This window comes from Myotis myotis, unplaced genomic scaffold, assembly GCF_014108235.1.
Source record: "Myotis myotis isolate mMyoMyo1 unplaced genomic scaffold, mMyoMyo1.p scaffold_m19_p_3, whole genome shotgun sequence".
NCBI lineage: Eukaryota > Metazoa > Chordata > Mammalia > Chiroptera > Vespertilionidae > Myotis > Myotis myotis.
Genome location: NW_023416335.1, coordinates 96,321,382 through 96,349,254, shown reverse-complemented (window position 1 = coordinate 96,349,254; position 27,873 = coordinate 96,321,382). Strand labels below are relative to the sequence as shown.

Genomic DNA, 27,873 nt, shown 5'->3' with positions numbered 1-27,873 from the left:
GGCCACTGGTCGCTTCCCTCTGCAGGAGGCAATTGGGGGGCAGTGCCAGCCCACTGCTGGCCAGCCCTGCCCCTTGCCACCGCCCGCTTGCTGTCCGACCCCACCCCCTGCTGCCGCTGCCAGTCACCACCCTCTGCAGGTCGACCAGCGGGGTGATTGAGGGGACCCGCTGGCACCCACCTTGGCTGGTTTGGGGCCTGCAGGCTGGGGGAAGCTCCTGTGTTGAGTGTATGCCCCCTGGTGGTCAGTGCACATCATAGTGACCAGTCGTTACACCAGTCATTCAGCCATTTGGTCTATTTGCATATTAGTCTTTTTATTATATAGGATTTATACTAAATATATATACGTCTGTATATATATGCATATATAATTACTAAATTAATAAAGAAATGAGTAATGTCAAGCTAGAAGTGATGAAACATAAATAGAATTAAAACGTACATTTTCAAACAACTTCCATTATATGACTTAATATACAAAATGATGGTATGACATGTATATCATCCATCTTTATTTTACAAATAAGGAAACAGAAACTCAGACATGCTTTTTTAAAATATATTTTTATTGATTTTAGACAAGAAGGGGGAGGAAAGAGAGATGAAAACATCAATGATGACAGAAAATCATTGATCTGCCTCCTGAATGCCCCACACTGGGGATTGAACCCGCAACTCTGGCATGTCCCCTGACTGGGAATTGAACCATGACCTCCTGATTCATGGATGAGTGCTCAACCACCGAGCCTCACCAGTCGTGCCTCAGACATGTTAAGTAGGCCGCCCAAGAATATCTATATCTATATATCTATATATCTATATATCTATATATCTATATATCTATATATCTGTCTATCTATCTATATATCTATATATAGATAAAACCCTAATATGCAAATAGACCAAATGGTGGAACAACCAAACAACCAGTCGCTATGACGTGCGCTGACCACCAGGGGGCACACATGAAACATGGCAGGTATAGGCAGCAGGCTGCAGAGCTTGGAACATGGCAGGCGTTGGCCATGGTGGGCTGGTGGAGCAGGTGAGTGGGGGCGCCAGACCAAGGTGGGGCGCCAGTTGCTGTAATCAGAGCAAGCATCTGATGGTTACTGAAAATTCTTTGCCCCTGTGCTCTGCAGTCCTGCCCGGCACTCCCATCTGCTGCCGTCGCCGGCCCTGCTTGCACCTGCAGACGGCACTAGAGCCACCGCTTGCACCCAATGCTGGCGGCCAGCGCCAGCCCCAATTGCTCAGCACTGGCACTGGGTGCAAGCGGCGGCTTCAGGCCCCTATTGCCCCTGAGGGCTTTTCTACCTCCCCCTGCTCCTGAGGGGCAATTGGGGCTGGCAGCTGCCTCTCATACCCACTGCTGGTGACAGCCCCACTTGCACCCACTGCTGGAGCTGGCCCTGCTCGCACCCTCAGCTGGCATTAAAGTCACCACTCACACCCACTACCAGTACCCAACACTGGTCCCGATCGCTTGGTGCCATTAGCAGGTGCAAGTGGCACTGTCATCCCTGATCGTCCCTGAGGGCTTCTCCACCTCCCCCTGCTCCTGAGGGGTGATCGGGGCAGCAGCCACCACTCGCAGCCACTGACTGCGCTGGCCCCAATCACTCTGTGCTGTCAGCGGATGCGAGTGGGGCCGACACCATCAGCATGTGGGAGCGGCAGCAGCAGAAGTGGGGCTGCTGGCAGACAAGGGACCGGGGCCTGTGGCAGGAGGGGCCAGGTGAGGGCACAGAGGATGGGCTGAGACCCTCCCCTATACTCACTGCAACCTCGCAGCCCACAGTTCCTTTCAAGGTGTACGAATTCGTGCACTGGGCCCCTAGTAGTTAATAAAGCCACTTGATTGGTATTTGAACTCAGATCATTCCTAAATTTTATATGCTTTCTACTACATACAGCTGCCTTTAGAAGTTTTATACACAATGAGTAGAAGCTGAGAAATTATATGTAGTAAATTAAATTTTATTCAAGGTGAAGTAAGAAAACACTCTGTTTTTTAAAAGTTTGGAATATTAATATCATTTAATGAATGCTCACATTCATTTGGTTTATTATTCTTTATAAATACAAAAGAAGAAGATCTAGCAATGCAAGTTTAATATAACAAGAGATTTGGCAGTACTTTATTAACTTGCCCAGGTAGGATGCCTGAAATGATGTAATGACTGCTATTTCTCAGTTCATGCAGATGTATTGAATTACAGCCGAGAGATGTGTAACTTTCCTTCATAGAGAAGAAAGCTGGAGAGTGCAAAGCATTCTGTTGTAATTCAAAGAAATCATTCTTAAAAAATATATTTCAATTTTGCAATTGCATACTGATTTCCTTTCATGTAATCTTATCATTAACTGATTTATACCTGGAAGAACCAACAGCATCTGGGAAGGTGTCAGCAACATGCTCCCCCAAGAACTAATTGAGCAAGAGCTGCCAGTTGCCACCTAGACTTGGAATTGAAGAAAACAGAGATGGTGCCACTCACTGTGTTACTGTATTCCTAACTGTCCACAGACTAGGAATTGAAATGCCTTTACTAAGCTATATTATTTCTCCATATACATTCTCTTCCTATCCATGGGGGAGCATAATGTCAGCATATCATAGATAAAGGTTCTAAAAATAAATCCAAGGTAGATTATTCATAATGCTTGTCATTTACTAGAAATGTGATGCTATACGGAGGAAAAACACTAAAATTAGGAATAGGCTAATCAAGGCATGTATTGTTCTCTTCCTTAATTCCCCTGTTAGAAGGAAATTCTTTACTCAAAAGAAAATTATTCTGTCCCATCCATTCCCAGTTTAAAATATTAACATCTCCTTATGGCTGTCTTTTCTTCTATTATTTGCACACTCTGAAAAAAAATTGCACTTTATAAAGAAGCTGTGACAAATATCCTGAGTAGGAATAGGAAATCCTAAACACAGGGCGGTGATTTCAGATGGTTGTAAACTACCGGTCAGTGCTTTTTAGGATTATTGTTCAGTCCATTTGAGAGAAAGGAAGGTTGGATATGACTATTCTCTCTTGATCTCTCCTCTTGGCCTGCTGTTTGCCTCGCTGGCTCAGCCTGTGCTTTGTAAATGTTGGCACTGCACCAGCTTCTTTCTCTGCCTTCTTATATTTGGTCAGGTGTCTCCTTGTAGAGCTTACCCACAACTTTTGTTCTCACTGTGGCCTCTATTATAAATTTTCAGACTTCCCTTGCTCCAGCTCAGTAGCTTTCTCTAGGCTCCTGATCCAATACCAGAACTCACAACCCTCTAATATCACTTCAAACTCATTAAGAGTTCAGAAAAGGGAAAAAAAATGAGTGTATCATCCCAGAAGATGTCATGGATGGGCAGGGCTTGAAGTCACCATAATATTAGATTCTTCTATAGCAAAAGTGCCCAGATGTCCAGTCAAAATGGTGGCATAAGTAAATGCAGTACGGGCCACTTCCCACACCACATCAAAATTACAACTACAATGCAGAACAACCATCATTCAGAACCACCTGAAATCTAGCTGAATGGAAATCCTACAACTGGGGAATTAAAGAAGAAACCACATCAAGAATGGTAGGAGTGGTGGTGACATGGAGCAGAATCATGGAACTGTCTGACCCAAACTCTTGTTCTCACTATGGCCACTACTGTAAATTTTCTGACTTCTCTCCCATGTGTGGTGGTTTAAAATTGGAATGGATACCCTAACTGGTTTGGCTCAGTGGATAGAGCGTCGGCCTGCAGACTCAAGGGTCCCGGGTTCGATTCTGGTCAAGGGCATGTACCTTGGTTGCTGGCACATCCCCAGTAGGGGGTCGATGTTTCTCTCTCATCGATGTTTCTAACTCTCTCTCCCTCTCCCTTCCTCTCTGTAAAAAATCAATAAAATATATTTTTTTAAAAATAAAAATAAAAAATCGGAAGGGATATCTTGGCTATAGAGTTTTCCCTGAGGAGCATGAGGTATCTGCTCACACCAGGCCCCCAGCCTAGGGTTCCAATGCTTGGAAGAGAAGTTCCCAAAACTTTAGTGGGGATTGTGGCTGAGTGACATGGAGGCTACTGGCCCCAGGGAGCTCCTCTTAAAGGGCCCATGCATGGACTTACTTGGACTCACTCCCTCTGAGCTCCAGTGGTGGGGCAGCAGTGTGAAAGGAACCTGGAACATTTGGGAAGGAACTTTCCTGGAATCAGGGCAAAAGCTGGAGGGGCAGCTTTCTCCCAGACAGGAGTGCTGGCAGAGGCCATTGTTCCTTTGCTGAGTTCTCCCTACCCCAGAGCCAACAGGCAGGCACCATATCTGAATCTCCATCAACCTGGCTCACACTTTTCAACCTGCCATGCTGATTCCCTGAGACCCTGCTCCTCCCTACTTGCAGGCTTATCCCACTTGCTTTCCCATAAAAATGGTCTCTCTTCTCTCATGTTTTAGACTTTCCTAAAATCTCTCAAACAAGCATCAGCTGGCCTCAGCCTGCTCCATACCTCTCAATTTGTGGCCCCAGGCCCTCCCTATCAGCAGCTTATGTTGGTTCATAGCTTGGCCTCTCCTGAAACCTTCAAGCCCACCACAAATAGTAGGCATCTGCAGATGCTTTATAGCTTATGCTGGGTGGCCCCAGGCAGGGCAGAGGCAGTGGTTGACTTTGCACCTACCAGGAGGCTCCAGAGCCGGTGCACCAATGATCAGCTTTGACCATGCCAGATTACAATGGTAATAACTCCATCAGTGACACACTCAAGGGGCAGACTCAGTGAGCACCAAAGCCCCACTGAAGCAAGTCCTGCTCCATAGGGTTGGCTCCTGCACAGCAGCTCTTCCACTATAGTTGAAGCCGATCCTCACAACCGGTTGGCCTGAGGGTCAATCCCTCCCAGTGATACCAACAGCAACCAAGGCTCAACTACAACAAGACTATGCACACAGCCCACTTAGGGACACTCCAAGAGTGCCCAGCTCAGGTGACTGGGGAGGCTGAACCACTAGGCCCTACAGGACAACTACTACACACCACTCTACCAATTCCAGGAGACATAGCAGATCTACCTAATATATAGAAACAAACACAAGGAAACAGCCAAAATGCAGAGACAAAGAAATATGTCACAAATGGAAAAACAGAAGAAATCTCCAGAAAAAGAACTAAATGAAATGGAAACAGGAAAACTACTAGATACAGAGTTCAAAACAATGATTATAAGGATGCTTAAGGAACTTACTGGAAACTTCAAAGAACTTAGTAAGAACTCAAGGAATTTGGTGAGAATATCAACAACATGAAAAAGGACCAGTCAGAAATGAAGGATACACTAACTGAAATAACAAATAATTTACAGTAGAGAATGTTGAGAATCAAATCAAGAATATAAGGAAGCAAAAAAAAAAAAAAAAAAAAAAAAAAAAAAAAACCCAATCAGAACAGCAAAAAGAAAAAAGAATCCAAAAAGTAAGGATAGTGTAAGGAACCTCTGGGACAACTTTAAGGATACCAACATTCGAATCATGGTGGTAGTGGAAGGAGAAGAGAGAGAACAAGAATTTGAAAACATACTTGAAAAAATAATGACAGAAAACTTCCCTTACCTGTTGATAGAAATAGGATTACAAGTCTAGGAAACACAGTGTGCCAAATAAGATGAACCCAAAGAGGCCCACACTAAGACATATCATAATTAAAATGCCAAAAGTTAAAGACAAAGAAAGAATCTTAAAAGCAGGATGAGAAAAGCAGTTAGTTAACTACAAGGGAGCACCCATATGACTGTCAGCTGATTTCTCGACAGAAACTTTGCAGGCCAGGAGGGAATGGTAAAAAATATTCAAAGTGATGAAAAGCAAAGACCTATAACCAAGATTACTCTAAAAGATAACATTTAGAATTGCAGGTCAAATAAAGAGCTCTCCAAGAAAAGAATACGCTATAGGAGTTCATCACCACCAAACCAGTATTACATGAAATGTTAAAGGGGCCCGGATGGTGTGGCTCAGCGGTTGAGCATCCACCCAAGAACAAAGAGGTCACCATTTCAATTCCTGGTCAGGGCACATGTCTGGTTGTGGGCTCCATCCCCAGTAGGGACCTGTAGGTGGCAGCCAATTGATGATGATTCTCTCCCACCAATGTTTCTATCTCTCTCCCTCTATTTATAAAAATCAATAAAAATATTTTTAGAAAAGAAATGGTAAAGGGTCTTCTTTAAGAAGAAGAATAAAAAAAATCAAGAATAGGAACAATAAAATGGCAATAAATACATATCTATCAACAATTGAATCTAAAAATAAAAATAAATGAACAAGCAGAACAGAAAGACTCATAGGTACAGAGAACATTTTGACAGTTGCCAGATGGGAGAGGGGTGAAAAAGGTGAAGGGATTTAGAAGTACAAATTAGTCATAGCCTATGAACACAGTGATCCAGTACACCAGTGATCAGCTCCGACACGCCAGATTACAACCCTACTAACTCCATCAGTGACACACTCAAGGGGCAGACTCAGTGAGCACCAAAGACCCATTGAAGCAAGTTCTGCTCCATAGGGTTGGCTCCTGCACAGCAGCTCTTCCACTGCAGTTGAAGCAGATCTTCACAACCATTGGCCTGAGGGTCAATCCCTCCCAGTGATGCCAACATGAACCAAGATAAAGCCTTGGATGAGGTGGGAAATGGATGGAGGGAAGCAAAAGGGGAAAAATGGGGGACATCTGTAATACGCTCAACAATAAAATAAATTTTTTAAAAAACTGCCCAGATAGAACTTTTATATTAAGAAAATGTATTAAATTTTTGGAATTCAACACTGTTTTTATTAATTTATTTATTTAAATCTTTATTGTTGAAAGTATTACATATGTTCCGCTTTTTCCCCCATTGACCCCTTCTAGCCTGCCACCGCTCCTTGCCCCAGGCCTTCAACACACTATTGTCTGTGTCCATAGGTTATGCATATATGCAAACAAGTTCTTTAGTTGATCTCTTCCCTCCCACCCCTGCCTTCCCTCTGAGGTTCAACAGTCTACTAGTCCATGCTTAAGTCTACAGAAAGCTTTGCTTCTTGGAGAATCACAGAATTAAGTACTTGAGTAAAGACCCAGATAAGAGGCAAAGTGACCATCATCAGATCTTTGGTGGTCTTGCGCATCCCAAATCTCAGGAAAGGCTCAAAGCACACTTATTATGGGCCACCATCAGGCAATATATGGAAGGAAATGGGTAATCCTACAAAACAAATCATGTTTTGCCAAGATATTTGATTGGGAATTAGAAAATAAATAAATAGAAGGATCATTGATAGGATCTGAGATGAACTCCTTCAAGAAATGCAGACATGTATGTTGACAGATACTGTTATCAACATTTAAAAAATAAACTCTATTCTTGAGTCTATTCCTGGTATGTCGTCTTTGATATAGTCTCCTCAATTTTCTCTATACATTGTGTATTACTTATAGATTCAAGAAGGCTTTAGTAAGAAAAATCAAAGGAAGAAATAAACAACAGCTAAAATTGGGAAGTGGGCTCATTCTAAAGTCACAGTTGTGATTGTTGTATGAGGAGATGACCATGATTTTATTGTTCTTCCTCTGAAGACTCTCAGTAGGGTGGGTTTTGCCAGGTCTCCTAAAGAAAATGGCACTATAAAACTCCATGTTGTATTGGACTATTGTCCATTCAAATATAGTCTGTGTTGAGGACCAAGAAATCCAATGATGGAATGAAATGATGTAATTCTGCCCAGAAACTTTTGTAAAGAATGATCTCTTTTGTAAAACTGACTAATAAAGAAGTACCACAGTTGCTCTTTTACTAGTAATTGTTTAAAATATTTTATTGTAAATGAAAAATATGTGGTAGTTTGCAAGCGAGAAGATTACAATTTTTGTGCCCTCTCTAAGGACAGAAGGATTAACATAAAATCTGAATTCCTAATTCATATCCAAGGCTTTCATAAATATGGGGTCTCTCTCTAAGGCACAGATGGAGAGAATATATGTCAACCTTTAAAATGGATCAGCAGCTCTCTCCATATTGCTTGTCCCCCACATGGGTGATAAGACCTGCCTACCTATTTTCATAGAAACCTGTGATGTAGTGTTTTATAAAACTTACTAGAGGGTATTATAATGTTACTTGTTTGTCTTCCCCCATGCGGAAGAGTCTACATCTGCATTTCTTTACTAGTTATCATAGTTTATGGTACATAGTAGGTACTTGTTAATAATAAGTACTTATTGGAATTAGTGAATATCCTTATTGGTAAAATGTTTATAATCAATATGGATATAATGGGACATTCACTGCTGATTTGCTATCCATTCTCTGAGGTTAATTTCACATTCTTGACAGAGAAAATGTGTGATTACTCTGCTAATCACTGTGGATCACCTACCACCCAGGCCTATGTGGAACACTCTTTTTAACTGATCCCTAGTCATTATCTGTCAATTATTTGAGGGCTTAGTGACAGGCATAAAGTAAATATTCATTAAATGTCTGATGAATGAATGGATAAATGAACCTACCTGATACTTGTCAATCTCACATCAAAAGCTAGTTACCAGTGTGCCAGTGAAATCGTGCAGTGTTTTTCATGAGCTGTTTTTCTCAGCCAATCCTGGTCAGGATTTTTAATATTTGACTGCAGTATAAGATCCTTGAAGGCAAGTACTAACTATATTGATCTTGTTCACCATTGTATTCTGTTTTAAATGCATATAAATGATCGGTAAATAGTTGCTGAATGAATGAAGTTTTTAATATTTTAACTTTAGTCTTTGTAGAGGGGATTTCAAACGTAAATAAGTAGCTCCTGGCCAGCATGACTCAGTGGTTGAGCATTGAGTGGTTCAATTCCTGGTCAGGGCATAGGCCTGGGTTGTGGGCTCTATCCTCAGTGTGGGGCATGCAGGACACAGCCAATCAATGATTCTCTCTCATCATTGATGTTTCTATATCTCTCTCCCTCTCCCTTCCTCTCTGAAATCAATAAAAATGTATTTTTAAAAAGTAAATAAGTAGCTATAATAGAAAACACAATGTCAAAGAGAAATAAGAAAAAAAATATTTGAGGGTACTCACTTGTGGTTAGGATCATGTTCTGTTGTAGGGGTACTATATTTTAATAAAATAAAATTTATAAATATTGATAACAGTTTTGGTAGATCTTGAATAGACAGGTAGAATTTCAATTGGTATAGATATCCAAGGGAGCATTTACTTTTATTTTAAAAATGAACCTCATTATTCAAAGTTACAGAATTCCTTGATTCAGAGATGTGAAGTTTAAAAATTATAAGGAATTCTTATCTTTATGTCTGCAAGGAAAATCAAATATTTTAAGCTGATTTTTTTGATCACATGGAATGTTGATAAAATATTTTTAAGACTTAAAAGGGAGGGGTTTCAGAAATGTATTATATAAAATTAATGTTAATCACTAAAATAGATTTAAATATTTTGGTACCAGTAATCGTCTTTAGCTTTTTTAAGATCTAACGTCCATCTAAAGCAATAAGATCTTTAAGAAAAATAATTTTACTTTTAGTGATAAAGCATACTTCAAATATGACAAAAATAAGGTAGAAATAATAAAAGCAGTGCCTAAAACATTCACTTAATCATGTAAGACATCTCTGGCTCAGTAGCAAAATCAAAACCCTTAAAATTAAAGGCTCTTTGCTCTTTCTTCTACCTTATACTGCTTCTCTGAGGGAGGCATAAGACTGGATCAAGAGGAAGGTTCAAAGATGTACATGGCTATTATGGGCTTCAAGAAGTTTTTAATAAGAGCACTAAGAAATGGCACAAAGCAGCTCAAAATGAAGTGCCCAATGACTAGTCCAGATATAGGTGTCATAGGAATGGAGGAGGGCTGAATCTGTGTGTGCAAGAAGGCCTGAAAAGGCTCCCCAGAGAAGGAGGTCACTGAGTCAGGTCTTAAAAAATGAGTAGGAATTGAAGAAGCAGAAAAGAGAGATTCTTCAGCAGTAGGGACAGGGGTGAAATCTCTTTCCTTCCAAAGATGAAAACTTTTTTAGGCAACAAGAAGGGAGTCAACCATGACAAGCCTTTAATTCCAGACTGAAGAATTTGGATTTCATCCTTTTATCAGTGGGGGACCTCTGAGTGTTTACAGATACTTTAGAAGATTTCTCTGGCAACTAGATATGTGAAAAACTGGAGCTAAAGAATCAGGAGATGGTAATATAAGAGACTAGTGTTCTCATCTGTAAAATGAGGAAAAAAAATAACTACCTCACAGGGTTGTTTTTAGAATTAAATGAGATACATATGTAAAACACTTATAATTATGCCTGACACATAGTGTTAAATATGAACTATTATTACTTTAGTGTTCTGGGTGTGAACATGAATGAGCCCATATCCTGCATTTATTTCCACTTAACAAGTATTAAAGTCAGTTCTTTACTTACAATGCCTCTTAATACACTGTCAGGCATATGAGAGGTTCTTACTATTAAGTAGTGTTGCTGGTATCATTTTCCTCTTCCACTCTTCCTTCAAGTAAGTGGGCATTTGTGTCATTTTTTCTCTAACCTTAATGATCATCAGGGCAGCACAATGACTTTCTTTGACTTACTGTTACTTTGTTATTCATATCAATTTTTCCTCCTTCAATTCTACCCTAGTTATTAGGTGAGAAATCTGCCTGAGCATGCTTTCTGCTTATAGGTATGATTATGAAATAAGTTTTATAAGTTTTAGAACAATTTAAAAATAAATGCACGAGTCCAGGTTTTCTATCAAAAAGAGGCTCGAATACAAATTCTATGCAGAAGAACTTGACTGGGAGTAACATTTGATATGTACCAGCAACTTTGAGTTTTCATAGGTTAGTCCTGCTCTATAAACAGAGATTTGACATGCTAACATAAAGGGCAGATTACATAGCTTTAATTAGAACAGAGTCCAATACAGAAGAGAGAGAGGATAGAAGATGTAGTATGAAAGAGCAGAGACAAAGTAACAGTCAGGGCCCTAGGTTCCCATGCTTCATCTTCATTGAGTAGCCAATCTCCTTAGGAAAGTCTTTGTTTTCTCACATGCAGAGTGAAAATACCATTCATCTTACCTACATTTCATCCAATATTCCATTCTACCCAAATTTATCATCCACTCCTATGTGCCAGGCACAGGACTAAGTGCCAAATAATAATGAGCAGGAATGCACATGGTCCCTGCCTTCATGGAGTGTACAAACTAGGAGGAATAGACAAATATTAATCAAATATCTATCCTCCTGAATATCATAATTCAGGTATGACAGGCTACATGGTGCTGCAGGGAGCTAGGGGGAGACAGAGAAAGTATACTTGAGGAAATGAGTGTTGAACAGTGGTTGATTATGCCACTGTGCAGGTAAATGGTGTTGTAGCCCAAGAAGAGGTAACTACATGTTCAAAAGTCTCAGAAAAAAGGCCAGTGTCTCTGGAACACAGAGAGCAAGAAGGAGGCTATAAGAGGAAGTTGAGGCAAAACCAAACAGGGTCTTTAGGCTGTTTTAAAGGATTATTTGAAAGAGTTATCTTTAAAAATTATAAAATGCTGAACAAATGAAAGACAATTCTATTATCATCATGAATATTGTCATTTTGAATTATACTAAGAGAATTGTACCAAATATCATTATATAATTTAAAATAAGCATTTATTCTCCTCAAGGAATCAAAGAACAAAGATTGGCTATACAGTGGGTCATGAAATATTCTTTAAAGAAAAGTCTAGGCATCCACCTAGCTTGGTGTATATAATGCTGGTGATTTTATAGAACCATGAACTATTACTTTCTATGATATATCCAATGTGGTTGACCACACTAAAATTGAAAGCTTCTAGGTGCAAGAATCTCCTAGCTGCTGAAATCAACCTGTTCTATGTTTGTACTTTGTACTTGCTTAAAACCTCCCACTCATATTTTGGGTCGGAACCTGTAAGGCAGTGGTTCTCAACCTTGGCTGCACATTAGAATCACCTGGGAATCTTTTTAAAATCCTGATTTCTGGGCCTCATCCTACGGAAATTCTGTTTCTTTGTTATGGGGTGAGGCCACAACATTAGTAACAAAGAAACAGAATTTCCGGAGGATGAGTCCCAGAAATCAGGATTTTCAAAAGATTCCCAGGTGATTCTAATGTGCAGCCAAGGTTGAGAACCACTGTTGTAAGGTGAAGATGGGGGATGGAGGTCCTAATCTTACAGTGCTCCAGGTGCTTTGCATACATAATCTGAGTTAACAGTCACAAGAATTTCATGAGGCCTAACCTCATTTTATAGATGACAAAACTGAGGTGCAAAAAATGAGTTAATTGTTGTCCAAGCTTACATAGTTAATAAGCAACAGGGCCTGACTTTGAATACAAGTTGACTTGACTCCAAACCCACAGGTGTTATAGAACTGTACTTTACAGACATTTTAAAATATTTTTATAAGTACAGTATCTTTTGAAAATCTGATGAAATCTAAAATCTTATGCTCTAGAAAAGTGAAAATATGCACCAAATTTTACAAACAGTTCCAGAGTTTTGGTAGCTATTATTAAGTTCACTGGTTAGAACATAAACTTCATGAGGACAGATCAGTGTCTGCTTTATTCATCGATGCCTTCCCAGCATTAAGATTATTCCCTGGCATTGAGTAATAGTTTTCAAAAGTAGCCATTGAATAAATGTGATTCCAAATGCCTGGGCCCATTCACTTGATTCCCTAAAGTAGGACGATAAAAGTATGGTATGGAGGGTTGCCTCTGTGCAAAATTCAAGAGAACCACAAAATGACTTCCCAACTCTGACCACAAGGGACCCAAGGGTCCCTTAAGGGACCTCCTAAGTCCAGATTTGAGAAATTATGGGTCATTGGTTTTTTTTTTGCTTTATAACTTTGAAGTCACTTTCTCTTCCCCCACTCTCAGAAAAGCATTATGTCTTTAATAGTTTCTTTTTAAATTAGAATTTGATGCACACTAGTAAAAATAGAACTTCTGAGAAAATTTTCAGGAAATATTTGGATAAAAAGTAGATAGACCACTTTGTTCATATACTTCCTGCTCTATTATTTAAATGGATTTTGTTCATTGTTGGGAGGCTAGCATTTTAATTTGTATATTTTGAAAACTAAAGTAAATATTAGTTCTTAGAAAATAGTTGTAAGCATATATTATCTATACTAGATTTTAATGCTAGGAATAGCTGAAAAGATAGTTTTCTAAATCTGGAGATTGCTTATTTGAAGTTTACCATTCTTAATGCTTCCATTATATCTTTCCCCAAAAGGCAACATTCAAGAAGTGAAATGGAATACTTTTTCAACTAGCTTTCTATTTTTGGGGGGACAGGGGGGAGGGGAGGTAGATTCTGATGCAGTTGAGACAAACAGTAGAAATGGAACCGATAATGACATATATCTGGCATATATAATATCTATCTAATAATAGACAAACATGGTAATTAACCATACCTCCAACACGCTTCCCATTGGCTAATCAGGGAAATATGCAAATTAACTGCCAATCAAGATGGTGGCTGGCAGCCAGGCAGCTGAAGCGAACAGGAGGCTTGCTTGCTCCAGTGATGGAGGAAGCCAAGGTTCCCTGCCTGCCGCTGCCAGCCTCTGAGCTGCACTCTAAGAAACAATGTTGCAATTCTAGAAGCTAAACAAACCCCAGAAACCTGCTTTCAGCAGCCGAGGCCTCAAGAAAAAAAGGAGAGGTTGGGAGCTTCAGTCGCCTGCCAGCCTGAAAACGGCCCTCAGCCCCTCACCCAGTCTGGGCAGGCACCCCAGTGGGGACCCCCACCCTGAAGGGGGTGTGACCAGCTTCAAACAGCCATCATCCCCTCATCCAGGCTGTCCAGGCACCCAAGTGGGACCCCCACCCTGATCCGGGACACCCTTCAGGGCAAACCATCTGGCCCCCACCCATGCATCAGGCCTCTATCCTATATAGTAAAAGGGTAATATGCAAACTGACCCTAACAGCAGAAGGACTGGGAATGACTGGTCACTATGACACACACTGACCACCAGGGGGCAGACACTCAATGCAGGAGCTGCCCTCTGGTGGTCAGGGTGCTCTCACATGGAAGGAGCTCTGCTCAGCCACAAGCCAGGCTGATGGCTGCCAGTATAGCGGTGGTGGTGGGAACCTCTCCTGCCTCCTCAGCAGCGTTAAGGATGTCTGACTGCAGTTTAGGCCTGCTCCCCGCTGGCAAGTGGACATCCCCCGAGGGCTGCCAGGCTGCCAGAGGGATGTCTGATTGCCATCTTAGGCCCAATCACCCGGGGAGCAGGCCTAAGCCAGCAGGTGGTCATCCTCGGAGGTGTCCCAGACTATTAGAGGGCACAGGCCGGGCTGAGGGACCCCCACTCCCCCCAGTGTGCACAAATTTTTGTGCACCGAGCCTCTAGTCCTATCTAGTAATAGACAAACATGGTAATTAACCATACTTCTGACACGCTTCCCATTGGCTAATCAGGGCGATATGCAAATTAACTGCCAACCAAGATGGCGGCCAGAAGCCAGGCAGCTGAAGCAAACAGGAGGCTTGCTTGTTCCAGTGATGGAGGAAGCCAAGGTTCCCCGCCTGCTGCCGCCCAGCTCTGAGCTGTACTCTAAGCAACTATGTTGCAATTATAGAAGCTAAACAAACCCCAGAAACCTGTTTTCAGCCAGCCAGGCCTCAGAGCTGGAGTTGCAACAGTGTTTCAATTATAGAAGCTAAACAAAGCCCAGATACCTGCTTTCAGCAGCCGAGGTCTCAGAGCTGGAGCTGAGCCTCAGAGCTAAAGCCAGCTCTCAGCTCCAGTGATAGCCATAGAAGGTAAATAAATCAAAGAATTAAAAGATAAAAAATAAAAAAAGGAGAGGTTGGGAGCTTCAGTCACCCGCCAGCCTGAAAACGGCCCTCAGCCCCTCACCCAGACTGGCCAGGCACCCCAGTGGGACCCTCACCCTGAAGGGGGTGTGATCAGCTTCAAACAGCCATCATCCCCTCATCCAGTTTGGCCAGGCACCCAAGCGGGACCCCCACCCTGATCCAGGACACCATTCAGGGCAAACCAGCCGGCCCCTACCCATGCATCAGGCCTCTATCCTATATAGTAAAAGGCTAATAAGCCTTCCAGCACCGGGATAAGTGGAGCCACAAAGCCTTCTGGCACTGGGATCAGCAGAGTCGCGAGTCCTCCTGGCACCGGGATCAGCGGAGCAGTGAGGCCTCACTGCCCCGGTGTCAAGCGTAGCCGCGAGGCCTCCCAGCACCAGGATCAGCAGAGACGTGAGGCCTCCCAGCACTCGGATCAGTGGAGCCATGAGGCCTCCTGGCCCCTGGAGCAGCCTGACAGGGGGGCAGCACCCAAACCCCCTGATCGCCCTGCAGCTTTGTGTGTGACAGGGGGGAGGGCCATAGCCTCCCTATCCGCCCTGCTCTGTTTGTGACAGGGGAAGGCACCCCAACCCCCTGATCGGCCCTGCTCTGTGCCTGATAGGGGGGAGCTCCCCAACCCCTGATCGGCCCTGCTCTGTGTGTGACAGGGGTGGCACCACAACCCCCTGATCCACCCTGTTCTGTGCATGACAGGGGGTGGCGCCGCAACCTCCCCATCGACCCTGCCTTGAGTGTGACAGGGGGCGGCGCCCCAACCCCCCAATCGGCCCTACCCTGAGCGTGACTGGGGGTGGTATCACAACCTCCCGCTCCGCCCTGCTCTGTGCATGACAGGGGGAGGAGCCCCAACTCCCCAATTGGCCCTCCTCTGAGCCTGACCAGGGGCTGCGGGACAGGCACCTAGGGATTGGGCCTGCCCTCTGCCACCCTGGAGCAAGCCTAAGCCAGCAGGTCATTATCTCCTGAGTCCCAGACTGTGAGAAGGCACAAGTGGGGCTGAGGGACACCCCCCCCCCCACCGCCAGTGCACAAATTTTTGTGCACCGGGCTTCTAGTATATATATAAAGAGCCAAGGTCCCTAACAACCAAAGGCTCTACCTAACACCGGAAGTCAGTGCTAGGTTGCCAAGGCGACTCAGCACTGACTGCAGAAGGGGCTGTGAATTAGGTCCAGGGAGAGGCCTGCAGAGAGAGAGGCAGTGTCTGATCTGCAGCCTCAGTGGCAGCTGTTGATCAGCCATTGCCTCTCTCTTTCTCTCCCCACGCCACCAGTCTGTTTCTCTCTCCCCTTCGGCAGGGCTGCTGATCAACCCTGCCTCTTTGATCAGGCCCGGAGATAGGCCCAGAGATGCTGATTGGCATAGAAACTGACCAATCAGAACCAAATCTGGGTCAACTGTGAGGAGCCAATGGCTGCCTAGGAGGCGGAGCTTTTGATGCTGACTGGCATAGAAACTGACCAGTCAGAACCTAATCTGGGTGAACTAGGAAGGGAGAACCTAAGGTGGGGGCTGAGGAGGGGTTTTAAGGGCAACAGCTGTTTGGTGTAAGGTGTAAGAAAGCGGTTCAATTTTTAATGACCAGTTTGGCAGTATAGTGCATATGGCTGGCTATCAGTCCAGATATAGGGATTATGCAGTTTTGTCTGCCAAGAGCATCTCCTCTTGCTGAAAAAGGCTCCCCCCCATTTAAGCAATCCTAGCCTATATAATCTATCTATACTAATAAAAGGGTAATATGCTAATTAGACTGGGTCGACCACCCATCTTCCGGAAATCGGACTTCCTTTCAGACAAAGCCATGGTGGTGGGGGCCAAGGCAGAGGCAGCTAGGGGTGATCAGGCTGGCAGGGGAGGGCAGTTGGGGGCAAGATCAGGTTGGCAGAGGAGGGCAGTTAAGGGTGATCAGGCAGGCAGAGGCAGTTGGGGGTAAGATCAGGCTGGCAGGGGAGGGTAGTTGGGACAAGATCAGGCTGGTAGGGGAGGGCAGTTGAGGACGAGATCAGGCCGGCAAGGGAGGGAATTTAGGGGTGATCAGGCAGGCAGAGTCAGTTGGGGGTAAAATAAGGCTGGCAGGGGAGGGCAGTAAGGGGCGATAAGGCAGGTTGGCAGGTGAGTGGTTAGAAGCCAGCAGTCCCAGATTGCGAGAGGGATGTCTGGCCGCTGGTTTAGGCCCAATCCCAGGGATTGGGCCTAAACCAGTGGCCGGACATCCTCCGAGGGGTCCCCGATTGGAGAGGGTGCAGGCTGGGCTGAGGGACCCCCCCCCCCACCGTGCACAAATTTCATGCACTGGGCCACTAGTATATGTGTGTTGTGTGTGTGTGTGTGTGTGTGTGTGTGTGTATACATATATTTATATTTATATATATATAAATTGTTTATATATATAAAAAATATATAAACAATTTATATATATATTTATATATATATAAATTGTTTATGTACATATAAAGAAAGGGAGGCTTTAAGAGGCTAAATAATTTAAACAGTAAGTGGTAGATTTGGGGTGTTATTTGATGTTTTACAGCATGAGAATAATATGATGGAAGTGGTATCCTGAGAAGATCAATGTTCTCTGATGTTTGGAATAGATGTGAGAGATAAGAGTGGACACAGAGACACAAGTTGGACTGTCAAAATTGTCTAGCAGAGGGCTGGTCCCTAGGTAGTGGAGGCAGTAACACAAGAAGGAATGGATGTGAAAGGAAGAAAGGAATCAATAGTCTTTTTTTTTTTTTCTCTTTCTCTCTCTTATTAAGAACACTTGGGTTTTGCCTATTTCTGTGTTAGGCACTAAGGAAGTTGAAGCCATATTGAACAGTCTCTATTGTTTTTGTGCAGATCTTCAGCTCTCTGTCTTCCATCTAAGACACAAAGGCAGTTAGAAATAAGCTGAGGCTGAGGTTCCTTTACACCTTCTGACATGAACCATTGGCTAGGCTTGATTTTCTCATTATTGAAGCAATAATTAGTCATATTGCAGAATATTTGCAAAATGGAAATTTAAAAGACATCACTTATAAACCTACCATACTAAAATGGTTATAATTATCTTTTGGATATGTCTTCTTCTAATCTTTTTTTTACTATGTTTTCTTTTAATTTTTATAACATCATAATTATAGTCATACTAGAGGTCCAGTGCACTAAATTCATCCACTGAGGGGGTTGACCCTCAGCCCAGCCTGCACCCGCTCCAATCTGGGACCCCATGGGGGATGTCCGACTGCTGGTTTAGGCCTGATCCTGTGGAATCGGGCCTAAACCAGCAGTCAGACATCCCTCTCACAATCCGGAACTGCTGGATCACAACTCCTCGCCTGCCTGCCAGCCTGATCACCCTGTAACCACTCCCCTGCCCCCCTGATAGGCGCCTAACTGCTCCCTGGCTAGCCCAATCGCCTCCAACTGCCCTCCCCTGCTGGCCTGATCACCCCCAACTGTCTTCTCTTGCAGTTCGGTCTCCCCCAACTGTCCTCCCCTGCTGGCCATCTTGTGGAGGCCATCTTGTGACCACATGGGGGTGGCCATCTTTGACCACATGGGGTGGCCATCTTGTGTGAGGGTGTGATGGTCAATTTGCATATTACCTCTTTATTATATAGGATAGCACACAGTATTTTGTGCCCTACATTTTTATTTGCAATAATACATTGATTAATAGAATGCCATGTGACTGGATTTTCTAAAGTAATCTATATTGAGAAACAAACAAAGGCCAAGAACAGCACTTGAGGGACCCCAGAGTCAGGGAATGAAAGAGTACTTTAAGTTTAGGAAAGAATGAGAGTAGTTTTGGGGATGTTCTATTTCTCTATGCAGCAAACACATTTTTGATGCTTGTAAGTATTTTCTTGTGATTGATTAGTATTGAGTCATCTTGGTGGGGCAGCAGAAGGAGAAGGTAACCACGCCGAGCTATCTATGTTGTACTTGGTCTGTTGAAACAGGTCTGTGTCATAAGACACAGTGTGATTATGATGGTGTTCTTGGAGGTTGGCCAGAGGCCACTCCATACTTTGATAAAAATCAAGCTCTGAAGAAATAGTAACATGAGAAATCTCAGAACAGTCTCTCTATATTTATATGCACACATATATTCTCTAACAGAAAAGAATACACCAGAAAGGCTGTACAAAATAGGTCTAACAGCTTAATAATACCATTTCCTTCCCATAATTCAAAGGAGTACCAGAATAAGACACCTTTAAGGAAAGCTACTATGGGTATAGATTTGGAAACCTGCTTTGTATTTAAAAGCAGAATTGTACCAATTTTGAAATGGTGATTGGAAGAGGAAGGTTTGGTTTACAAAGCCAGAGCATTTAATGAGTGGAATGAGAACTTCACACATACACTGTTGCTGTGATTCCTGCCCCTCAGACTCTCCTTCCTTCCTATAATTCTTGAATTCAGTTTGCTCTCTTAGTTCTTCACCATTATGCATTGTAGCCCTTATTCTAAAGGAATACCTACAGGAAATAGCAGTAACTGAGAGGTATCACCCCAATTAGAGCTTTGGTGCAGAAAAGAATGACTCAAAAGGAACACTGGGGAAAAGTTGTCCTTGAAAGTGGAGTCTTGAAATCCTAGAGGTCTCTAAAATGTTGTGATTTGAAATACTAAGCTCTTGTATTAGTTACAGAAGGGAGTATAGCATAGGAAAATATTTATGTACTTTTTTTCTTCATGGACATATTGTCTTCCCTCCTTCTCACCTGGTATGCATCCCTCCAGGCTCAGCATTAGTTTTCTGCTATGCAGAATAAGTCTACTCTTGTCCTGCTATCTTACAGGCACCCTGTACACACCTCTGTTGTAGTATCTGTAATGCAGTCCTTTGATTATAACTGTCTTCAACTTTTCCCATTATAAATCATACTTTTAAGAAGAGGGACATCTTTGTACCATACCTGTGCCTGACATATGCCTGGCATGAAGTATATACTAGAAATATTTCATTATGAAAGGGTGAAATAAAGAAATTGTAACATGAGTTAATTAGTGGCTTTGTCTCAAACAAGATGACCAACAAGATGCCAGCAAAAATCATATTTTCATCACACCAGAATCCTTTGGTTAAATAATTGCTCCTAGCCCAAAAGAGGAACCTCCACTTGATGCCCTGAAATTTGTCTACCCAATCAACTCAAAATTCCACTGATACTAATATCTAAGGACTAGAGAGTTATTTTGCTACCTTTTCAAATTCTTTTCAAGTTCTTCTCTCTTTATGGGATGTGTTCTAATGCCATTGCTCCTTCTTGCATCACTTCACATTGGAATATAGATTGATGGTTTTACATTAGGAATTAGAACAGAAAACATTCCATTACATTCTTAGTGCACTGAGCTGAATTTATCTAAGAAGGTGTACATAGTTTTAATATATAAGAAATGCAATTGCATTATTAACTCCCCACCCTTATTCCTCCAGACTTTGAGGGCCATGGTTATTTCCAAAATTTACCCAATGCCCAACTGCTGCATCTTACCAGATGGGAAGCAATCCTATCTAATAAGAGAGTGATATGCAAATTAACAGTCACTCCCTCACTCTGTCACTCCCTCACTCTGTCACTCCCTCACTCTGTCACTCCCTCAGTCTGTCACTCCCTCACTCTGTCACAAAGATGGTGGCAGCCATGGAGCTGGAGTGAGCAGGAAGCTTGAGTTGCCCTGGCGATGGAGGAAGTCAAGCTTCCCGCCTGCCCTGGCTGGGCCTGAGCTCCACTCAAGGCTACAAAGTTTCAATTATAGAAGTTAAATAAATCCCAGATACCTGCTTCCAGCACGCGGCCATGGCCAGCCTGAAAACGGCCCTCAGCCCCTCACCCAGGCTGGCCACACTCCCATGGGGTGAGGGTCCCCACTAGGGGTCTTGACCAGCCTGCAAACAGTCATCAGCCCCTCACTCAGGCTGGCCAGGATCCCCAGTAGGGACCCCCACCCTGAAGGGGGTGTGGATAGCCTGAAAACAGCCTCCAGCCCCTCTCCCAGGCTGGCCAGGCACCCCAGTGGGACCCCCACCCTGATCCGGGACACCCTTCAGGGCAAACCAGCCAGCCCCTACCTGTGCACCAGGCCTCTATCCTATATAGTAAAAGGTAATATGCAAATTGACCCTAACAGCAGAACAACTGGGAAGGACTGGTCACTATGACACACACTGACCACCAGGGGGCAGACGCTCAATGCAGGAGATGCCCCCTGGTGTTCAGTGCGCTCCCACAGGGAGATCTCTGCTCAGCCACAAACCAGGCTGAGGGCTGCCAGCACAGCGGTGGTGGCAAGAACCTCTCCCGCCTCCTCAGCAGCACTAAGGATGTCTGATTGCAGCTTAGGTCTTCTCCCCGCTGGCAAGTGGACATCTCCCGAGGGCTCCTGGGCTGCTAGAGGGATGTCTGATTGCCAGCTTAGGCCCAATCCCCCTGGGGAGCGAGCCTAAGCCAGCAGGTGGACATCCCCCGAGGGGTCCCAGACTGAGAGAGGGCACAGGCCAGGCTGAGGGATCTCCCCAAGTGCACAAATTTTTGTGCACCGGGCCTCTAGTTGTATATAAAAATGGAAACTGGAACCAGAGTTTACAATCTTAATAATGGTGTGCCTTTCATTGGGCAATCTCAAACATTTACACAACAGATAATGTGGGGAATCAATAAAGGACTTTCCAAAGGATTCATCATAGGATTTATTTAATTAACAAGCTTTCTTTTTATATATTCACATTATAATTTGATTTAACATTAAGAAAATGTATTCACTGTTGTTCAATCTGGGAAGGAGGTTATAATTCTAACCTGATGTAAGTGAGGATATGTTTCTAAGTGCAGACAAATTACACTTGAGACTGAAAGATCCATTCTAATACTAGTAATCTAAGCATGCTTTAAGAAAAGAAACACTCAAAATAAGCAATTACCTTTATTTTCAGTTAAGGCAAAAATATATAGATTATAGACAATACCAGACAGTAAGTTAATTAAAATCACCAATAAAAATTATTAAAATAATTATTAAAAATATATATGATTTTGTCAAATGTTTTTTCTGCATCTATTGATCTGTTCATGTGGTTTTTGTCTTTCAATTTGTTTATGTGATCACGTTTATTGATTTGTAAATATTGTACCAGCCTTGAACCCTGAAATAAATCCCACTTGGTCATAGTGCATGATCTTTCATGCTGGATCAAATCTGCTAATATTTTGTTGAGAATTTTAGCATCTATGTTCATCAGGGATATTGGACTGTAATTCTCTTTCTTTGTAGTGTCTTTATTTGGATTTTGAATTAGAGCAATGTTGGACTCAAAAAAAGAGGTTGGAAGTGTACCTTCCTTTTGGATTTTTTGGAATAGTTTGAGGAGGGTAGGTGTTAGTTCTTCTTTGAGTGTTTGGTGAAACTCCCCTGTGAAGCCATCTGGACTAGGGCTTTTGTTTGCTGGGAGTTGTTTTATTATTGCTTTAATTTCATCAGTTGTTATTGGCCTATTCAGGTTTTCTGATTCTTCCTGATTCAGTTTTGGAAGATTGTAGTTTTCTAGGAATTTGTCCATTTCATCTACATTGTCCAGCTTGTTGGCATATAGTTGTTTATATTATTTTCTTACAGTCCTTTGTATGAGACATATGAAAAGGTGCTCCAAGTCACTGATTATCAAAGATGTGAATTAAAATGACAATGCAGTATTACCTCATACCTGATGGAGTGGCTATTATCAACAAATTAACAAATGACATGTGTTGGTGAGGATATGGAGAAAAGGGAACCCTAGTATACTACTGATGCGAATGCAGACTGGTGCAGCCATTATGGAAAGCAGTATGGAGTTTCCTCAAAAACTTAAATATGGAACTGCCATTTGACCCAGTAATCTCACTTCCAGGACTATTTCCAAGAATCCTGAAATACCAAACAGAAAGAATGTATGCACCCCTATGTCCATAGCAGAGCCATTTACAATAGCTAAGATCTGGAAACAGCCCAAGTGCCCATCAGTAGATGGGTGGATAAAAAAGCTGTGGTACATTTACACCATGGAATACTATGCAACTGTATAAAAGAATAATTCTTACCCTTTGAGACAGCATGGAGGGACCCGGAAAGTATTATGCTAAGTGAAACAAGCCAGTCAGAGAAAGACAAGTATCACATGATCCCACTTATAATCTAATGAACAAAATTAACTGATGAACAAAATATATCCAGAGACACAGAAGCATGGAACAGACTCTGGAATCTCAGAGTTAAGGTGGAGGTAGATGGGAAGAGATTAACCAAAGAACTTGTATGCATATATGCATAACCCATGGACACAGATAATAGGGTGATGAAGTCTGGGGAGAGGGGCAGGGGCGAGCTAGAAGAGGTCAATGACAGAAAAAAGGAGACATATGTAATACTTTCAACAATAAATATTTAAAAATATATATTATGACCCCTGGCCAGTGTGGCTCAGTTAACTGGGCGTTATTCCATGCACCAAATGATTGCTGGTTCAATTCTTGGTCAGGGCACATGCCCAGGTTGCCGGCTTGATGCCTGATAGGGGGTGTGCAGAAGGCAGCTGATCTATGTTTCACTCTCACATCGATGTTTCTATCTCTCTTTCCCTCTCCCTTCCTCTCTCTCTTTAAAAGACACACACACACACACACACACACACACACACACACACACACACAGACACACACACACACAAACACACACACGAAGAACAGCTTTTTAATTGAAGGCACAGCAGGTGTGCTTATAAAATTTGTGGCTGATTCATAGCCAGAGAATATAACTAACCTTCTTCTTCTCCTTCTCCTTCTCCTTCTCCTTCTCCTTCTCCTTCTCCTTCTCCTTCTCCTTCTCCTTCTCCTTCTCCTTCTCCTTCTCCTTCTCCTTCTCCTTCTCCTTCTCCTTCTCCTTCTCCTCCTCCTCCTCCTCCTCCTCCTCCTCCTCCTCCTCCTCCTCCTCCTCCTCCTCCTCCTTCTTCTTCTTCTTCTTCTTCTTCTTCTTCTTCTTCTTCTTCTTCTTCTTCTCCTCCTTCTCCTCCTCCTCCTCCTCCTCCTCCTCCTCCTCCTCCTCCTCCTCCTCCTCCTCCTTCTCCTCCTCCTCCTCCTCCTCCTCCTCCTCCTCCTCCTCCTCCTCCTCCTCCTCCTCCTCCTCCTCCTTCTTCTTCTTCTTCTTCTTCTTCTTCTTCTTCTTCTTCTTCTTCTTCTTCTTCTTCTTCTTCATTTCAGACTCTCTCTGTGGAGCAGGTATTATTTATCCCTTCAGGCTCTTTAATTTTTCAAGGGGTCTTAAACTGACTCTGTTTAATAGTCAAAGTATATATTGTTGCTACTAACCAATAGAGTGAAATATATGCATTTAAGGCTCTTTCTGGAGAAAAAAAAACCTTGACTTACCTGTTGTTCAATCCTTATCCAATCCAAGTTGTTATATTAGCAACAATAATATTTATGATGATTGCCTAAAAAATGTGCATCTATTCCACTAGACATTCTCAATTTTATCCTTGGCAAAAAGTTAAATAATCATTTATTCAATTATTTTCTCAATCATTTATTCAGCCAATCACTATTGACTTTGTACTATGTGCTAGGTTTGGTGTAGGCACTGATTATAGAATGTGGATGAAATAGATATGGTCTAGACATGACAGTCGACTAGGAAAAAAAAGCAACACATAGATCAATGAGAAAATAAATGTGTAATTACACATTTAGAAAGGTGCTCTAGAGACAACAGATGCATTGCTGCTTCACTTAAGTAAAGTGAACAGGGATGGCCTGCCTGAGGACATATTAGTCTAGCACAGTGGTCAGCAAACTGCGGCTCGGCAAACTGCGGCTTGTGAGCCACATGCGGCTCTTTGGCCCCTTGAGTGTGGCTCTTCCACAAAATACTGACTTCTGTGCATGGGCTACAAAGTTTCAATCGCACTGTATGTGCGTGCCTGCATGTGGTATTTTGTGGAAGAGCCACACTCAAGGGGCCAAAGAGCCGCATGTGGCTCACAAGCTGCAGTTTGCCGACCACAGGTCGAGCATATAGTAGAAAGCCGAGAAGGAGCCTGTGATGGGAAGAGCCCCATGCAGAGCATCCTGGCTAAGGAGTAGCACATCCTATATAATAAATAGGTAATATGCAAATTAACCCTCACACCCTCACAAGATGGCTGCCTACGACCAGGCCGGCAGTGGGGTTAGTGAGGGACGACCAAACGACTGAACAAGCAGGCTGCGTGGGGCGACCAGGCTGGCAGGGGAGTTAGTGAGGGACGATCAACTAACTGAACAAGTAGGCTGCGTGGGGTGACCAGGCCCGCAGCGGGGCTGTGAGGGGCAACCAGCCTGGCAGGGGGAGCAGTTAGAGACAACCAGGTCAGCAAGGGAGTGCAGTCGGGGGCAGCGGGGGTTGCTGTTGGGGGTGACCAGGCCCACGGTGGTGCATTTGGGGTGACCAGGCTGGCAGGGGGGCAGTTGGGGGTGACCTGGCCGTCAGCGGGGGGCAGTTAGGGGCAATCATGCAGGCATGCTGAGGCAGTGAGGGGCGATGAGACAGGCAGGCAGGTGAGCAATTAGGAACCAGCAGTCCAGGATTGTGAGAGGGATGTCCGACTGGCAGTGTAGGCCCGACCCCTGGGATTGGGCCTAAACCGGCAGTCAGACATCACCAAGGGGTCCCGGATTGGAGAGGGTGCAGGCTGGGCTGAGGGGACTCCCCTCCCCATGCACAAATTTTGTGCACTGGGTCTCTAGTGTATAAAGAAGATCTGAGGTAGCCAAGTGGAGGAAGCTGATGACATGGGAGTAATAAGCAGGAATAGATCATGCAGGGCCTCATGCACCAAATAAGGAGTTTGGATTTTGTTCTAGGTACAATAGAATACTTTTGAAATATCTTAACTGGAGAAGTGATATGGTTCAATATATAGTTTAAATAGCATATTCACCATCTGTTTTGGAGGGCCCTCATAGAAATTACTTTTCCCAAACAGTGCTTTTTAATCATACTATTGTCAGTGAAGGGTACAGTTAAAAAACTGAGGTTTATTACCATATTCAATATCATTTAGGATGCTGATTCTTTGTAAGAACTCAGGAAATTTTTCCCCTGGGCATCTCAATACTGGGTGCTCTGTGTTTATCTTGAATTACCATTTTGTTTTTATCTTATGGAGATGTTGAATTGTGTCACCAATTTTATTTCCTTTTGCTTTGTCACAAAGGAATCCAAAGCCATATTTTCAGCCACCTCCCACAGATGTACATTATTGTTTGTGTGGCTTGTCTTTGTATTTATGTGAACTAATTTCAGCTGAGGGTTTATTATTTTCTTACCTTACTTTAACTTTTTCCAAACTCACTTAACTATTTATTTTATATTCTTACTAGAGCCCTGGCACACAAAATTTGTGCACAGGTAGGATCCCTAGGCCTGTCCTGTTATCAGGGCTGATTTTCCCTAGCTGCTGGCAGCTGGCCCCACCCCCCTGCTACCAACGGTGGTCACCCTTTGTGTGTGGGGCAACCAGCAGGGTGTTTGGGGCCCAACTCACTCACACCTGCCTTGGCCTGGCACCACCTGCATCCACTGCCATCCACCCCCAGTTCTCCATTCCCTATCGGTGATTGGAGCCTGCTGGCTGGGGGAGGGACTGAGAGATTGGACAGCAGGCTCAGTTGATCAGGGCCTGTGGGCTTGGATCAGCTCCTGCGTTGGACGTCTGCCCCTTGATGGTCAGTGTGTGTCATAGTGACCAGTCATTCTGCCATCCAGTCAATTTACATATTATGCTTTTATATATATAGATAATATATTTATTTATTTATTTTTTAGCTACATCATAGATTAAGGCAGAATTAAATAGTTGGAGGAGAAAATCAGGAATTTAAAGTATCTCAATAATTCCAATAAGTTGAAAGACCTGTTTTTAAGTTTGCAAAGTCATTTGTTAAGTACATGATAGAGGGCACTCATTTAACAGTAGACTATATGAAGATACATAAACATACTTAGAGCTGGCGCCATAAGCTGCTGCTGCCCACCGCTGCCTCGCTCCCTCTCCTCATGGTCTATTTCATCAACTTTGGCAACACAACCATTGTGGTACCCAAGCCCTTTCGTCCGATTCTGGGCCTGCATTTGGACTTGGGGATCCCGTACTATGTCTACATGGGGCTTCTGGCAGTGTTCTGCACCAACGCCATCAAAACCCTCGCAGGGATCAATGGCGTAGAGGCTGGCCAGTCACTAGCCATTTCTGCTTCCATTATCGTCTTCAACCTGGTGGAGCTGGAAGGTGATTGTTGAGATGACCATGTCTTCTCCCTCTACTTTATGATGCCCTTTTTTCCCACCACCTTGGGATTGCTCTATCACAACTGGTACCCATCACAGGTGTTTGTGGGAGATACCTTCTGATACTTCTCTGGCATGACCTTTGCCGTGGTGGGCATCTTGGGACTCTTCAGCAAGACCATGCTACTCTTCTTCATGCCCGAGGTGTTCAACTTTCTCTACTCCCTGCCTCAGCTCCTGAATATCATCCCCTGCCCTCGCCACAGCGTGCCCAGACTTAATACCAACACAGGCAAACTGGAGATGAGCTATTCCAAGTTCAAGACCAAGAGCCTGTCTTTCTTGGGCACCTTTATTCTAAAGGTAGCAGAGAGTCTGCAGCTGCTGACAGTGCGCCAGATTGAGGATGAGGATGGTGCCTTCACTGAGTATATCAACATGACCCTCATCAACCTGCTCCTTAAAGTCTTTGGGCCCATGCATGAGAGGAACCTCACCCTGCTGCTGCTGCTGCTACAGGTCCTGGGCAGTGCTGTCACCTTCTCCATTCGGTACCAGCTTGTCCGGCTCTTCTATGATGTCTGAGCTCCCTGATCATTGCCTTCACTTCACAGTCTCCAGGGCTCCCAACTCAGGCCAAGGACTCAGGCCAACTTC

The 27,873-nt window shown here is 43.5% G+C and overlaps 1 pseudogene; it reads left to right on the top strand.

Moving 5' to 3' along the window:
• Positions 1-1,011: 1,011 nt before the first annotated feature.
• Positions 1,012-27,873, top strand: LOC118650501 (annotated as a pseudogene).